General features: G+C 39.2%; 1 long non-coding RNA gene across 2 annotated transcripts in view; it reads right to left on the reverse strand.

Annotated features, from left to right (window-relative positions):
• Positions 1–300: 300 nt before the first annotated feature.
• Positions 301–15445, reverse strand: part of LOC308613938 — a 149622-nt gene continuing 134477 nt past the window's right edge. Inside the window, exons 3-4 of one of the 2 annotated variants that reach the window (XR_014015352.1) lie at positions 1898–2091; positions 301–1158 (exon numbers count right to left, since the gene is read on the reverse strand). This is a non-coding gene — a long non-coding RNA (uncharacterized lncRNA). The other variant, XR_014015353.1, reaches the window with a different exon arrangement.

Genomic DNA, 15445 nt, shown 5'->3' on the forward strand with positions numbered 1-15445 from the left:
AATTTTTATCTCTCCAATATCTGCCTTTTTGCTGAAATTAAATAGTATATAAATGAAAACCATCAAGAATACCATAATACATATATTTAAGTAAGCCAGAGTATCTAATTTGCAATTTATGTAATGGAAATAAGTAGTTTAACAAAAATGGCACCAAAAGATGAGAGTAATGGGCTTAAATCATTCAAATGATTAATAAAACTAATCATATTAACAATTTAAATATCGATTTAAACTTTGGTATATATTCAAATCTCTTTTATAGGTATTCAGATTTATATCCATTCCTTTTGTAGTCAAAGCCAACAAATAAAAGCAGTCTTTCTTTGCTAGGTTTGTAAAATACATTCAAAGAAATTTTTAATGTTAACCTTAAGGATTATTTTATTCCCTTCACATTTTGACAGCCTTTCTCTCTCTCTCCCTTTTTTTTTTAGAAATCTGTTTTCTATAGCTGCTATAAAAAATTACCTCAGACTCAGTGGCCTAAAACAACACAAATTTATTGTCTTATGGTTCTGTAGGTAAGAAATCTGAATTAGGTCTCACTAGGCTAAAATCAAGGTGTTGACAGGCCTCCAATCCTTCAGGCTGCTCTAGGGGAGAATCTGTTTCCTTACCTTTTTCAGCTTTTATATGCTAGCCACATTCCTTGGCTCAAGGCCCCATTCCTCCATCTCTCTTCAACAGCATCAGCCAATACCTTCTCACATGGCCATCTATCTGGGTCTCTCTAGTGCCTCCTTCTTGCACTTACAAAGATGCATGTGATTAGATTGTTCCCACTTGGAGAATCAGGATAATCTCCCCCATCTCAGTGTCAACTGATGAGCAACCTTAATTCCATGTGTAACCATAATTCTTGCTTATCACATAACCTATCAACAAGTTCCAGGCTTTAGGACATGGACATCTTGAGGGGGCCATTATTCTGCCCTGTAAGTTAATAATTCTTGCAGCTAGGTGATGGGCACACAGGATACTAATTTATCAACTTTTATAAGTTTTAACTTTTCCAAAATACAAAGGTAAAACAAATAAATTTAGGATCCTATATCACCCAAGGAATTGTGTCCAGAAGAGAATTCTAAATTCAGTTACAACCTCATCACTATTCAGCCTCTTAGGAAATTTCCATATTTATTTCCAGTGAGCTATCTGAAAAAAGATAAAATAATGCAATAATTTTAAAACATAGAAGTATAAAAACATAGGCATACATTTTGCCTCTAGCAAACAGCTCTTCCTCAGATTTCATGCTAAAACAACAACAAAAAATTTTGAATAATTTTTTTAAAATACTCATTAAAGATTCTTAGAACTTTCAGGTTTGGAGAGCTCTTTCATACCATCTGGTCCAAGAAATATCTGACACATGACTTTCATGTCAAATGATCATCCACACTTTTATTGAACATCTCCAGAGGTAGAGGTGGGTCACAACCTCCAAAGTAGTCTACTGGACAACTATGATTACTAAGATTTTGTCCCACCCAAATGACTTTGGAGAAAAAGTATACTACTACTTCTATATAACATTCTACAAGTATTTGAAAGTAGCTCATATGTCACCCTGAGGCTAAATACCTTTAGTTCCTCTAGACATTAGTGGCAACCTGAAATTGGTAAAGAATGAAGACTATGTCCCTATGGAACTTTATACTGGAGGAAAATTTGTCAATTTAAATGAAAGTCCTCCAACAACTCATTTATCTGATAAATTGAATCACAATACATTGGGAAAATCTAGAGAATAGTTTACTCATAGCTATACTCCAAAAGCCAGTCCCACAGACTTTCTGGGATTTTTAACCTTCCATAGAAAGGGTATTTCAACTGGGTGGTTAAGTAACCATTTTTGTCCTCGGTTAGTCCTGGACATAGCTGTCCTGCACACCTGTGAGCCATGAGCACAGATGATGGAACCACGGAGGCCAGAGGAGCTCAAAGTCTGGTATGATTAATCTGAAGGGCTTTCAACCTTCACTGAAGATCTTTCATTAATAAGGACCAGTTGAATTTCTGCTTCTGTAACTTGAGAGAGAAGTGGATCTCCTTTCACCAATCGGCAGATTTGAAAACCAATTTTACCTGAAAAATAAAATTTAACAGAAAATGCATATTCTATTTTTCACTTTTCTAGTACCTAACTTGACAAGATTTGCTGAGAAGCTTACAATGACAAAAACCAAACAAGAGGCCATGGCCTTGTAAAATTTAAAGCTTTTAAAGCTTATTTAACATAATTTTATTACCTCAGGAAAACCTTAGTTCTAATAAAACCTGTAACAGGACCAGAGCCATGCCATTAGATTTCATTAGACAATATGGATAAGTTCTAGACAGAGTTATAGTTATGAAATGAGTGGGGAAAAAATTTATAGAGGCTCAACTGATAGGCAGGAGGCTCAGTTCTCACCACCTTACTAGACAGTTAACTGCCTCAATTTTTGTCAATCAGGGCCTCATCCTGTACAGCCAATTGAAAATATAAACCAATAAGAGCCCTGGTTAAGACATTTTGCCCTGAAAGCTATTCAATGACTTTTCAGAACTGAGATCTTTCCTCTTCAATACCTTGTTTTACATGTTTATTGACTCGGGCATAGTGTTGATAGCTCCTGGTGTGACTCTATCGTTCATTCTATTTTCACAAAGGATCCCCTCTGTTTCCCCAAATCATACACTTATTAGACTGCTGGACTGTTCACCCAAATCATACACAACCCACATGCCTGACCAATTATTGGCCGTAGTTACGCAGGCCTTTAAACTTAGCTATTGTGCTACAAACAGCCACCACACTATCCTGCCATTTACCACTTCATGCAATATCTTGCAGAAGCACTTTCAGATTACGTGCAGCTTTTATTAACTTTTGCCTCTGTGGACAGGAATTAGTTATGGGTCAAGAAATATGAGCTCAACATATACCACTCTCCTCACCCTATCCCTATATTTACACAGAGATAGATTACTGACACAAGAGTTAGTGTTACTCAGGATGATCTTTTAACACAGCACTTTATGTTTTCATAGTTTGTGTTACCCTCTTCTTTTGAACTTGTTTCTAAACAATCTTAGAAGCATGTCTGGATATACTCAATTAAAACTACCTTATAACAGAAACTATTTGGCTAATGCAATTTAAGTCTTGTAAATTCAGAATAGCCTGAACAGGCAACTGCCCTGATAGCTAATTACTGCCAAAAGGAAAGGTTACATGTCAACCATTCTAAAACCAAAGTTAGTGTATTTGTTAGGTGGTGTTTAAAAATAACAAGCCAACCAGTAAGTTAACTTATTTATTTGGATTGGTATAAATGTCACAAATAAGTCATCTTGGAAAATATCCAGGCAGTAGAATTATTAAAGGCAGGCATTACATGAGTACTTTATTAAGATTGTGTTTTGGTGAAGGTGGCATCTGGTTATATCTCCTTTAAAAAAAAAAAAACTCTTTTCAAATGAAAATCATACCCACTATGCTATAAGAAATAGGACATTATGGCCTCTATCACCCATCTGTCCATCTGATTAAATGACTCCAAAATCATTCTTTTGAAATATCCTGGCCTTTCCAGTGGGTACAATTTCGGCTCACTCAGCGGGTAGCTCGGCTTTCTCTCCTAAATTGGTGGTTTTTTAACGTCCACACAGAGATGTAAAATAGCTCTAGTGTTTGCCAAGGTTCACCTATGTCTGCTCAGCTAGCCTTATTCCTAACTCCATTATATCCTCTCCCTCATCTTTTCTCTTCTTTCACTCTCATTTTTACTCAATGTATGATTTCTGTGTGCTGCTTAAAATCCTCTATGTATATATATTTAATAAATGAGTAGATGCACAGAGGAATAGATGGACAAATTTGTTCTGCTTAAGAATGAACCTGAGCCCTTTTCTGTAATACAGCTTAGTGTTTATTACACACATGCCAGGAGATCTTTCGAACCCCACCTCTTGACATTTTCCACCACATCCTTCACACACCAACACACTGAAGCAGTTGCAACTCTGTAAACATACCAGTTCTTCTTTGGGACAAATTTCTTAACCATCTGGGATCTGATATCCTCATCAGAAAAATGGAATAATACTTACCCTTTAGGGTGGTTGTAAAGATTAAAAGCATTACTTTATGAAAAGCTTATAACATGGTGCCTGGCACATAGTAAGTGCATCACACATATTAGTTGTTTTTGTGACTGTTGTGATAGCAATGATCGTATTTTCCCCCAAATCCATGGTTTTATATGTATTTTTCTTCTCCCTAAAATACTGCCTTGTCCACCTGGCTAATTCATATTTATTTTTCTGTGAGGCCCTCCTAACCCCTATAGGACAAGTTAAGGTCTTCCTTCTCTGTACTTTAAAACATTTTTATAGACATTTATTTTTGTATTTAATACATTATACTCTAATGATGTCTGATGTCTTCTTTTCCCCACAAGATTGTTAAAGGGGGGGGACATGTCTCCTTAAGGATATCCCTGACACTTAGTACAGAACAGATAATCAATACATGGGAAGAATGGAAGGAAGGAAAGAGAGGAAGGGGAATGGAAGGTTAAGAAGGGAAGGAAGAAAGGAAAAAGAGGAAGGAAGGAGCAAGCAAACAAACGAATCCAGTCTTCTGACAGCTCTCCTGTCCTCCATCATTCCTGGATGATGCCCAGCAGTGATGCATGGATCTCATTTACAACTTCTTTCAGTGTGCTGATTGACAGTTCCCAAGTTTATCACTCAGGGCATAAATAACTCCAGTTCTGCAAGATATTAATTCATTTGCAGTGACTAATCTGCCTCCTATTTGATGATAATGCCAACTATTGACTAAGGCAAAATCCCTCAGCTTGTCAACCAAAAAATAATCGCTTATTCAGAAAATGGCTCATATAGGAAAGAAGCAGCTGCTTTCAAAATGGACACAAATGAGCCAAAATTTGTTTCTTTAGAAAAAAAATCTTATCCCAGTGATTAATTTAGCTCCAATGGTGAGGTTTTGGTGAAGACAAGTGGAAAATGAAGGATAAGGGAGCACAGAGTAAGTAAGCATATCGATTTTCGTCATCATTTGCTTTCTCTCTGATAATTTTCCCTGTCTAGATTTTCTAAGTTATAGATGCAGGGTTCTTATTGATTTAGCCTGTTATATTGGAGAAAGAAAATTCAGTCAGAAAAATAAAATTAATTGTAAACTGGAAACATTTTCTCATAAAGAGCAACAGTTTTTCTCCCTTGATGTGACAAAGATCCTCTTTACGAACATCCATTTAGGACACACTGTTCACTGCAATAGAACTCATGAAAGTGAGTAAAATTTTCCCATTTTATGAAACAATATTTCAAGCTCTGAAAATGCTACAAATATATGTTTTATCCAATAGCCTGTTGGATGATACTAATAGTAATAAAGGTTGCCATTTTTTTCTATGGTGAAAAGATATGTGGTAACTAAAATATAGATGAGGTTGCTTTTCTCACACAAACACACACATGTTCTCTTGCCACCAATGGAGGGAATGACCAAATGTAGATCACAAAGCCAGCTCTCTTCTTTCAAGCCAGGTTCTTCTCCAAGCCAATTTGTTTGTGGGACCCAAGCACAGCCCTTTGGAGCAGGCTCAGTCCTTCTCCCAGGAGCTCGCTGTACTTTCTGCCTTCTGCCCTCTGCATCCTCTTCTCAAAACTACCAACCAAGGAGCCTTCTAAGGTGAATCCTACTCTACTCTTACTCTTTCCATCTTCAAATAAACACTTGTATTTTCTATCTGTATTTTGTTTGATCTCTTTTCCTAACTCTCTTTGGCTCTTTTATGATTATTCTTGTCTTTTGACTCTCTCTTATATCCCTCCCAAAATCCTACTGCAGGCATGTGATTTCTACCCCTTCCAGCCCATCCTACACACCAATGCCATAGTATGTTTCCTAAGTCACAATTCAGAAAGAGTTCAAATTTCTTAGCTCTTACCGTAAGCCTTTTGCAGTCTGGCCACAGTAGCCTATTTTTCAGCTACATCACCCACCATTTGGACTTTTTTTTTTTTTGCAGTACGCGGGCCTCTCACTGTTGTGGCCTCTCCTGTTGCGGAGCACAAGCTCCGGACGCACAGGCTCAGCAGCCATGGCTCACTGGCCCAGCCACTCCACAGCATGTGGGATCTTCCCGGACCGGGGAACAAACCTGTGTCCCCTGCATCGGCAGGCGGACTCTCAACCACTGCGCCACCAGGGAAGCCCGTTTGGACTTTTGATTATCACCCTCCTCACCCAGAACCTGCTCCTCTACAGTCTTCTCTGAATCAGTAATTGATATGAACAGCCAGCCAGTTACTCAAGTGAAGAAAATCCAGGAAGTTTCTTTGAGTCCTGCCTTGCACCGCCACATCTAATACATCCCCAGGCTCCTTGATGCTACTTCTAGAGCCTATGCCCACTCTGTCCATTTCTGTCCATTTGTGCTACTGCCTATCCAAGCACCGTCATCAACTAAGCCCTGAACTACTACAGTAGTTCCTATTTGGTCTCTCTTGCCTCTCCACAATCCAGTTCCCACACAACACCAGAAGAGAGCTTTGTGGAAACATAAATCACATCATGGCCCCTACTTCTGCCCCTATGTCATCTGGCTCATGTGAACCTCTTTGACCCCAGCCTTTACCACTTTATCTTCTCCTACTGTGCACCAGCCAAACTGGCCTTCCTTATAATCTTCTAACCCACATTTTCACCTGAAAGCCCTATTAGCACTAGCTGTTCCTTCTGCCTGTGATGTTTTTATCCCTAAACTTTGCATGGCCACTTATCTTTGTCATTCAGCTCTCAGCCGAAATGTCACTATATTCTTTACCCTATATATATATATATTCTTTACCCAATATAAAGTAGTTGCTAGGTCACTGTCATCATACCCTGCATGGAATTTACCTGATATTTCTTTTTGGTTTTTTTTGTTTGTATGCTTATCTTCACTTGTTCACTGCTGAATTCTCTCATATCTAGAACAGTGCTTGGCTCTCAGTATGTGTTGAATGAATGAATGAATGAAACTTCCTTTCCCATCTCTATGCCCTGTCCACAACACTGCACAATACTCCTGATGGAGAATAATAGGACCGACAGCCAGAAATGGACTGAGTTGCTATGGAGACAGTAAGGCTGAGGAAGAGGAAGAGGAAAAACCTGACTAGAGTGGAGCATCATTTTTGAATGATAGTTATGAGATATGATCAACTAGGATCTTCAACATCAGCTTCAGGAAGTTTGGATCAAACATGATGTTATAGAGGATCCTTCTTAAATGTGGGGAAACAAAAACTGAATTCCATGAGGTCAGTGATGTTTGTTTTGGTCAATACTATAAACCCAATACCTCAAACAGTACTTAACACACATTGGGTGCTCAATAAATAGTTGAAGGCGTAAGTAGGTGAAGAAACATGATATAATCTTTAGGATTCTTTTTTTTTTTTTTTTTTTTTTTTGCGGTACACGGGCCTCTCACTGTTGCAGCCTCTCCCGTTGCGGAGCACAGGCTCCGGACGCGCAGGCTCAGCAGCCATGGCTCATGGGCCCAGCCGCTCTGCGGCATGTGGGATCTTCCCGGACCGGGGCACGAACCTACGTCCCCTGCATCGGCAGGCGGATTCTCAACCACTGCGCCACCAGGGAAGCCCCTTTAGGATTCTTATTTAGAAATGGTTTATAAGACACAAAAGAGATAAGAAGACTAGAGAGTAAAATTTCTCAAAATCTGGGCAATGGATTATATTTAAATGAATTATTAAAATCCAGTTTCCTGTGTCTTTCCTAAGACTTGCTGAGTGTCATCTAAGTCTGGGATCAAGAATCTGAATGTTATGAGTTTACTGTGTATTTTTTAATATGCACACTAAGGTTTGAGAATGACTGCCCTGGGAGAGGTAAGATGATGAAAGACCTAAAGTAGGATCTATATTTGAGGAAATTAGTGAAAGACAAGCTGCCGAAATTTTGTGAAGTAGGGGAAAGAGTCAAAATAACTGTTTGCAACCTGGCAGAGAATTACACTGCCACTGGTAAAATATAGGAGACTTGTGCATCATTTTAAAAACATATAAGGTAATAGATTTTCACCTTTTGGAAGACAATATAAAGGCATATATGTAAAGGTGGAATGTGAGACTAAATTAAGAATATTATGGGTTTCCAAAACGATGGGAGGAATTGCACTATAATAAGTAGCAAAGGTATTGCCACTGCATTCCATAGTGTGAGAGTGCTAAAGACAAGTAAGTCTCATTTCTTACTGTCAAAACCTTTATTAAACTCATGTAACTCCTGTTTATTTCATAGCAAAAGCATTGCATATGTCTCAGTAAATAGTTCTTTGTGTAATAGATCCTTGAAATTGGCTTCCTCCCAGCCACAACACTGGGGAACTGCTAGAACATAAGAAAGGATCTAATTAGAGGAAAGATCTGAGTGCAAATGTCTCTGGTAAATAGTAACATTTTAGAAAGTTGTTATGTTTTCCATAGTTCAGATTTTTTTCATAATTCGTAGGCTTCAGAATCTAGAATCCATACCTAGTATCATATTTTTTTTACATCTTTATTGGAGTATAATTGCTTTACAGTGGTGTGTTAGTTTCTGCTTTATAACAAAGTGAATCAGTTATACATATACATATGTTCCCATATCTCTTCCCTCTTGAGTCTCCCTCCCTCCCTCCCTCCCTATCCCACCCCTCTAGGTGGTCACAAAGCACCGAGCTGATCTCCCTGTGCTATGCGGCTGCTTCCCACTAGCTATCTATTTTATGTTTCATAGTATATATATGTCCATGCCACTCTCTCACTTTGTCACAGCTTACCCTTCCCCCTCCCCATATCCTCAAGTCCATTCTCTAGTAGGTCTGTGTCTTTATTTCTGTCTTACCCCTAGGTTCTTCATGACATATTTTTTTCTTAAATTCCATACATATGTGATAGCATACGGTATTTGTCTTTCTCTTTCTGACTTACTTCACTCTGTATGACAGACTCTAGGTCCATCCACCTCATTACAAATAGCTCAATTTCGTTTCTTTTTAAGGCTGAGTAATATTCCATTGTATATATGTGCCACATCTTCTTTATCCATTCATCCGATGATGGACACTTAGGTTGTTTCCATCTCCTGGCTATTGTAAATAGAGCTGCAATGAACATTTTGGCACATGGCTCATTTTGAATTATGGTTTTCTCAGGGCATATGCCCCATAGTGGGATTGCTGGGTCATACGGTAGTTCTATTTGTAGTTTTTAAAGGAGCCTCCATACTGTTCTCCATAGTGGCTGTACCAATTCACATTCCCACCAGCAGTGCGAGAGTGTTCCCTTTTCTCCACACCCTCTCCAGCATTTTTGTTTCTAGATTTTTTGATGATGGCCATTCTGACCGGTGTGAGATGATATCTCACTGTAGTTTTGATTTGCATTTCTCTAATGATTAATCATGTTGAGCATTCTTTCATGTGTTTGTTGGCAGTCTGTATATGTTCTTTGGAGAAATGTCTATTTAGGTCTTCTGACCATTTTTGGATTGGGTTGTTTTTTTGTTATTGAGCTGCATGAGCTGCTTGTAAATTTTGGGGATTAATCCTTGGTCAGTTGCTTCATTTGCAAATATTTTCTCCCATTCTGAGGGTTGTCATTTGGTCTTGTTTATGATTTCCTTTGCTGTGCAAAAGCTTTGAAGTTTCATTAGGTCCCATTTGTTTATTTTTGTTTTTATTTCCATTTCTCTAGGAGGTGGGTCAAAAAGGATCTTGCTGTGATTTATGTCACAAAGTGTTCTGGCTATGTTTTCCTCTAAGATTTTGATAGTTTCTGGCCTTATATTTAGGTCTTTAATCCATTTTGAGCTTATTTTTGTGTATGGTGTTAGGGAGTGATCTAATCTCATACTTTTACATGTCCCTGTCCAGTTTTCCCAGCACCACTTATTGAAGAGGCCGTCCTTTCTCCACTGTACATTCCTGCCCCCTTTGTCAAAGATAAGGTGACCATATGTGCGTGGGTTTATCTCTGGGCTTTCTATCCTGTTCCATTGATCTATCTCTCTGTTTTTGTGCCAGTACCACACTGTCTTGATTCCTGCAGCTTTGTAGTATAGCCTGAAGTCAGGGAGCCTGATTCCTCCAGCTCCATTTTTCATTCTCAAGATTGCTTTGGCTATTCGGGGTCTTTTGTGTTTCCATACAAATTGTGAAATTTTTTGTTCTAGTTCTGTGAAAAATGCCATTGGTACTTTGATAGGGATTGCATTGAATCTGTAAATTGCTTTGGGTAGTAAAGTCATTTTCACAATATTGATTCTTCCAATGCAAGAACATGGTATATCTCTCCATCTATTTGTATCATCTTTAATTTCTTTCATCAGTGTCTTATAATTTTCTGCATACAGGTCTTTTGTCTCCTTAGGTAGGTTTATTCCTAGATATTTTATTCTTTTTGTTGCAATGGTAAATGGGAGTGTTTTCTTGATTTCACTTTCAGATTTTTCATCATTAGTGTATAGGAATGCAAGAGATTTCTGTGCATTAATTTTGTATCCTGCTACATTACCAAATTCATTGATTAGCTCTAGTACTTTTCTGGTAGCATCTTTAGGATTCTCTATGTATAGTATCATGTCCTCTGCAAACAGTGACAGCTTTACTTCTTTTCCGATCTGGATTCCATTTATTTCCTTTTCTTCTGATTGCTGTGGCTAAAACTTCTGAAACTATGTTTAATAAGAGTGCTGAGAGTGGGCAACCTTGTCTTGTTCCTGATCTTAGTGGAAATGCTTTCAGTTTTTCACCATTGAGGACAATGTTTGTTTGTGGGTTTGTCATATATAGCCTTTATTATGTTGAGGAAAGTTCCCTCTGTCCCTACTTTCTGCAGGGTTTTTATCATAAATGGGTATTGAATTTTGTCGAAAGGTTTCTCTGCATCTATTGAGATGGCCATATGGTTTTTCTCCTTCAATTTGTTAATATGGTGTATCACATTGATTGATTTGTGTATATTGAAGAATCCTTGCATTCCTGGAATAAACCCCACTTGATCATGGTGTATGATCCTTTTAATATGCTGTTGGATTCTGTTTGCTAGTATTTTGTTGAGGATTTTTGCATCTATGTTCATCAGTGATATTGGCCTGTAGTTTTTTCTTTGTGACATCCTTGCCTGGTTTTGGTATCAGGGTGACGGTGGCCTTGTAGAATGAGTTTGGGAGTGTTCCTCCCTCTGCTATATTTTGGAAGAGTTTGAGAAGGATAGGTGTTAGCTGTTCTCTAAATGTTTGAAAGAGTTTGCCTCTGAAGCCATCTGGTCCTGGGCTTTTTTTTGTTGGAAGATTTTTAATCACAGTTTCAATTTCAGTGCTTGTTATTGGTCTGTTCATATTTTCTATTTCTTCCTGATTCAGTCTTGGCAGGTTGTGCATTTCTAAGAATTTGTCCATTTCTTCCAGGTTGTCCATTTTATTGGCATAGAGTTGCTTGTAGTAACCTCTCATGATCTTTTGTATTTCTGCAGTGTCAGTTGTTACTTCTCCTTTTTCATTTCTAATTCTATTGATTTGATTTGAGTCTTCTCCCTTTTTTTCTTGATGAGTCTCGCTAGTGGTTTATCAATTTTGTTTATCTTCTCAAAGAACCAGCTATTAGTTTTATTGATCTTTGCTATTGTTTCCTTCATTTCTTTTTCATTTATTTCATATCTGATCTTTATGATTTCTTTCCTTCTGCTAACTTTGGGGTTTTTTTGTTCTTCTTTCTCTAATTGCTTTATGTGCAAGGTTAGGTTGTTTATTCAAGATGTTTCCTGTTTCTTAAGGTATAATTGTATTGCTATAAACTTCCCTCTTAGAACTGCTTTTGCTGCATCCCATAGGTTTTGGGTCATCGTGTCTCCATTGTCATCTGTTTCTAGGTATTTTTTTATTTCCTCCTTGATTTCTTCAGTGATCTCTTAGTTGTTTAGTAGCATATTGTTTAGCCTCCATGTGTTTGTATTTTCTACATTGTTTTTTTTTCCTGTAATTGATATCTAGTCTCATAGCGTTGTGGTCAGAAAAGATACTTGATACAATTTCAATGTTCTAAAATTTACCAAGGCTTCATTTGTGACCCAAGATATGATCTATCCTGGAGAATATTCCATGAGCACTTGAGAAAATGTGTATTCTATTTTTTTTGGATGGACTGTCCTATAAATATCAATTAAGTCCATCTTGTACAATGTACCATTTAAAGCTTGTGTTTCCTTATTTATTTTCACTTTGGATGATCTGTCCATTGGTGAAAGTGGGGTGTTAAAGTCCCCTACTATGATTGTGTTACTGTCGATTTCCCCTTTTATGGCTGTTAGTATTTGCTTTATGTATTGAGGTGCTCCTATGTTGGGTGCATAAATATTTACAATTGTTATAATTTCTTCTTGGATCGATCCCTTGATCATTATGTAGTGTCCTTCTTTGTCTCTTCTAGTAGTCTTTATTTTAAAGTCTATTTTGTCTGATATGAGAATTGTTACTCCAGCTTTCTTTTGATTTCCATTTGCATGGAATATCTTTTTCCATACCCTCACTTTCAGTCTGTATGTGTCTCTAGGTCTGAAGTGGGTCTCTTATACACAGCATATATATGGGTCTTGTTTTTGTATCCATTCAGCCAGTCTGTGTCTTTTGGTGGGAGCATTTAATCCATTTACATTTAAGGTAATTATCGATATGTATGTTCCTGTTCCCATTTTCTTAATTGTTTTGGGTTTGTTATTGTAGGTCTTTTCCTTCTCTTGTGTTTCTTGCCTACAGAAGGTCCTTTAGCATTTATTGTAAAGCTGGTTTGGTGGTGCTGAACTCTCAGCTTTTGCTTGTCTGTAAAGGTTTTAATTTCTCTATCAAATCTGAATGAGATCATTGCCGGGTAATCTTGGTGGTAGGTTTTTCTCCTTCATCATTTTAAATATGTCCTGCCAGTCCCTTCTGGCTTGCAGAGTTTCTGCTGAAAGATCAGCTGTTAACCTTGTGGGGATTCCCTTGTTATTTGTTGTTTTTCCCTTGCTGCTTTTAATATGTTTACTTCGTATTTAATTTTTGACAGTTTGACTAATATGTGTTTTGGCGTGTTTCTCCTTGGATTTATCCTGTATGTGACTCTCTGTGCTTCCTGGACTTGATTAACTATTTCCTTTCCCATATTAGGGAAGTTTTCAACTATAATCTCTTCAAATATTTTCTCAGTCCCTTTCTTTTTCTCTTCTTCTGGAACCCCTATAATTCGAATGTTGGTGTGTTTAATGTTGTCCCAGAGGCCTCTGAGACTGACCTCAGTTCTTTTCATTCTTTTTTCTTTATTCTGCTCTGCAGTAGTTATTTCCAGTATTTTATCTTCCAGGTCACTTATCCGTTCTTCTGCCTCAGTTATTCTGCTATTGATCCCTTCTAGAGTACTTTTAATTGCACTTATTGTATTGTTCACCGTTGCTTGTTTTATGTTTACTTCTTCTAGATCCTTGTTAAATGTTTCTTGCATTTTCTCTATTCTATTTCCAAGAGTTTGGATCATCTTTACTATCATTATTCTGAATTGTTTTTCAAGTAGACTGCTTATTTCCTCTTCATTTGTTAGGTCTGGTGGTTTTTTATCTTGCTCTTTCTTCTGTGTGTTTTTCTGTCTTCTCACTTTGCTTATCTTACTGTGTTTCAGGTCTCCTTTTTTGCAGGCTGCAGGTTTGTAGTTCCCGTTGTTTTTGGTGTCTGTCCCCAGTGGCTAAAGTTGGTTCAGTGGGTTGTGTAGGCTTCTTGGTGGAGGGGACTAGTGCCTGTGTTCTGGTGGATGAGGCTGGATCTTGTCTTTCTGGTGGACAGGTCCACGTCTGATGGTGTGTTTTGCGGTGTCTGTGGACTTATGATTTTAGGCAACTTCTCTCCTAATGGGTGGGGTTGTGTTTCCTGTCTTGCTAGTTGTTTGGCATAGGGTGTCCAGCACTGTAGCTTACTGGTCGTTGAGTGAAGCTGGGTGCTGGTGCTGAGATGGAGATCTCTGGGAGATTTTTGCCATTTGATATTACGTGGAGCTGGGAGGTCTGTTGTGGACCAGTGTCCTGAAGTTGGCTCTCCCACCTCAGAGGCACAGCACTGACTCCTGGCTGCAGCACCAAGAGCCTTTCATCTACACAGCTCAGAATAAAAGGGAGAAAAAGTAGAAAGAAAGAAAGGGAGAAAAATTAGAAAGAAAGAAAGAGGATAAAAGAAAATAAAATAAAGGTAAAATAAAATAAAGTTATTAAAATAAAAAAATTATTAAGAAAAAATAATTTTTTAAGTAAAAAACAAAAACAAAACAACCGCAAAAATGGACGGATAGAACCCTAGGACAAATGGTGAAAGCAAAGCTATACAGACAAAATCTCACACAGAAGCATACACATGCACACTCACAAAAAGAGGAAAGGGGGAAAAATAATAAATCTTGCTCTCAAAGTACACCTCCTCAATTTGGGATGATTCGTTGTCTATTCAGGTATTCCACAGATGCAGGGTACATCAAGTTGATTGTGTAGATTTAATCCGCTGCTCCTGAGGCTGCTGGGAGAGATTTCCCTTTATCTTCTTTATTCTCACAGCTCTGGGGTTTCAGCTTTGGATTTGGCCCCGCCTCTGCGTGTAGGTTGCCTGAGGGTGTCTGTTCTTCGCTCAGACAGGACGGGGTTAAAGAAGCAGCTGATTCGGGGGCTCTGGCTCACTCAGGCCGGGGGAGGGAGGGGTACGGATGCGGGGCAAGCCTGCGGTGGCAGAGGCCAGTGTGACATTGCACCAGCCTGAGGCGCACCATGCGTTCTCCTGGGGACGTTGTCCCTGGATCCCGGGACCCTGGCAGTGGCAGGCTGCACAGGCTGCCCGGAAGGGAGGTGTGGAGAGTGACCTGTGCCCGCACACTGGCTTCTTGGTGGCGGCAGCAGCGGCCTTAGCATCTCATGCATGTCTCTGGGGTCCATGCTGTTAGCCGCGGCTCGCACCCATCTCTGGAGCTCCTTTAAGCAGCGCTCTTAATCCCCTCTCCTCGCGCACCAGGAAACAAAGAGGGAAGAAAAAGTCTCTTGCCTCTTCGGCAGCTCCAGACTTTTTCCCGGACTCCCTCCCGGCTAGCCGTGGTGCACTAACCCCTTCAGGCTGTGTTCACGCTGCCAGTCCTCTCCCTGTGCTCCGATGGAAGCCCGAGCCTCAGCTCCCAGCCCTGCCCATCCCGGCGGGTGAGCTGACAGGCCTCTCGGGCTGGTGAGTGCTGGTTGGCTCCGATCCTCTGTGCAGGAATCTCTCCGCTTTGCCCTCTGCACCCCTGTGGCTGCGCTCTCCTCAGCGGCCCCGAAGCTCCCCCCCACCCGCCACCCGCAGTCTCCGCCCGTGAAGGGGCTTCTAGTGTGTGGA

The sequence above is a fragment of the Mesoplodon bidens genome, assembly GCF_964165515.1.
Source record: "Mesoplodon bidens genome assembly, chromosome: 3".
Taxonomy (NCBI): Eukaryota; Metazoa; Chordata; class Mammalia; order Artiodactyla; family Ziphiidae; genus Mesoplodon; species Mesoplodon bidens.